This window comes from Arachis hypogaea, chromosome 1 (assembly GCF_003086295.3).
Source record: "Arachis hypogaea cultivar Tifrunner chromosome 1, arahy.Tifrunner.gnm2.J5K5, whole genome shotgun sequence".
Lineage (NCBI taxonomy): Eukaryota > Viridiplantae > Streptophyta > Magnoliopsida > Fabales > Fabaceae > Arachis > Arachis hypogaea.
The window spans coordinates 106,900,030-106,902,451 of record NC_092036.1 but is presented as its reverse complement, the minus strand read 5'-3'; positions in this window follow the sequence as shown (position 1 = coordinate 106,902,451).

The window sequence follows — 2,422 nt, the reverse complement described above, 5'->3', positions numbered from 1 at the left end:
AAAAATTCGCTCCTAATAATTCAATATTAAAAAAAAGTTTGCAAAAATGTGCATGCAGAAGCTCTCATTATTTCTGTGGTACATTGGTTATAAATGTGCCAGCAGGGACATAGTTTCAGACCAAGATTCTAATCTCCTTACAGAGTTACAGTTTCCACACACAATTTTCCCATGAATTGTGGTCCTTCTCTGTTTCAATTCCTGTCTTTTTCCATTTTCCGTTGCAGTTTCTATAAAACACGTTTCGTCACTTCAAGCTTTACTAATAATGAAAAATAAGCTCAACTTAGAGGTAAAAACGTACCTAGTAGCTTTTCATAGGCTATAAGTTCAATTATACTGCATCAAACTTTACTCAATAAACTCTTCTTTTCTTTTTTGTTTTGTAAATAAATTTTATGATTTTTTTGTTAGAATTTTTATTCTAATTGTGGTCTAATTTGTTAATATAGAAATTAGTTTGGGTGATGTTGTAATTATTCATTATTATATTGACAATTGGTCTATTCTTTGATGGAATACGACTGTTCATTATAAATTTTATAAAGTTTGTGTCCCCAATTCTGATAAAAAAAATTACACCTTAATTCCATCTGTCTCTTTGGTAGCGTTTGGTGGAGAGACAGAGACGAAAAGGCTGAGACTGAGAGACAGAGACTAAGAGACAATGATTGAAATAAATCTCAGTATTCTGTTTGGTGCAAAATGGGAGACAAGAATTGAAACAAGAATGAAACTCTAATTTAATTTGCACAAAGGGTAAACTTGGAATTAATTAATTGAAATAAAAGTATTTTAGGTATAAAATGTTATTAAAGTTTCAGTCTCCATTTCTAAAAATTTCAGTCCCATGTGTCCCTACTTTTTAGAGGTACTGAAATACTGAAATTTTAGAGACAGAGACAAAAATTTTAGTACCAGTCTCTGAACTAACAAACACGATACTGAATCTCAGTCTCTCAATCTCTGTCTCAATACCTCAAAACAAACGCTACCTTTTGTGATTCAAGATTTGAAAGTTCCAAATTAAATCAAAGAATTTATTAACAATGACTGGAAATACATAAATTACTGATTTTATAAAATATATAATATTTTCTAGTCTCATACATATATTTCAATAAATCATCATGGTCCCTCTATTTTGTATAATGTTCATTTTCACTTTTTTATCCATTTTTTAAACTATATATCTAAATACTATGAATGGAATGAAGAGACTATATATACGTTATAATAATAAGCATATAGCTTGCAGTCCAATTGATATGGCAAAGCCTTATTGAAAAGGATTTTAAGCAATTCTCACTCTGTTTCATTAATTGCTTGCTTGCTATATCGGCTTTGTGATGGTTAAAGCCTACAAGAATATTTAGTTGAGAAGTCATGAATTAAAGTGGCAAATATAATCAATGGAAAATTTGTTGAGAGAAATTGCAGATTAAGATATCTTGTGGCTTCTCATAAATCTGACTCCACTTATTCTCCAGTGGGGTTATTTTGCTTGAATTTAAATTTAAAAACTTGTCTGTGTATTTATATGATGAGTAATATTATATTTACTTATTTATTATTAAATAATATATAAATTTCACACTTAAATTAAGTCTACAGAATTTTTTACATTAATAAGACACCTCTTTATATTTATACTACCTTTTATTATGAAAAATTTATATCCCTTCTATTTTAAGATAGACAACTACAAACATAAAATTATCTTCGTATAAAAATAATAGTTGAGAATTAAGAGATGATAATTTAATTAAATATGATAAATTATTTAATAATTTTTAGTTATTATCTTTATATAAAATAAACTTTATGTGAATGATTATTTTTAAAATAAGTGTCTCTTTTATTTTTTAATATCATTATTACAAGAGTGGAACTAGACTATATTTTAAGTAGTGACAAAAAATTAATTTTGTAATATAAAAAAGACTAAAATAAATAATTTAGAGAATTAAATTAAAAAATATTTATAATTAAGGTTTTTGAAAATTGGATCGGATCGGCCAGTTAATAACCAAAATTCGATCATCTGACTGGTCCTGTCTATTTTAAAACTGTCCTACAAAAAATCGATAAAAATTAGTCGAATCGATAGTTAATCATTTAACCGGTCGAACCAACTGGATTTTTTAATGTTACGGTTTCCAACATCCACTAAAACGGTGTCGTTTTGACGTCGAAAAAAAATACATAGCTGAGTGACCCACTCAACCCATTTTCGAAGAGCACTCACCACATCTCTTCAACCCTAATTTCCTCTTTCAACTTCTTCCAACAAACTCTACCGTCACTACCACAATTGACGCCGAATCAAAACTGTTGTCAGCGGGCAGAAGGAACTCACCTCGCAGATCGAAGTTGTTGACAGCAGCATCGTTGTCTTGAACTCTGAACTCGAAAGCTTCTG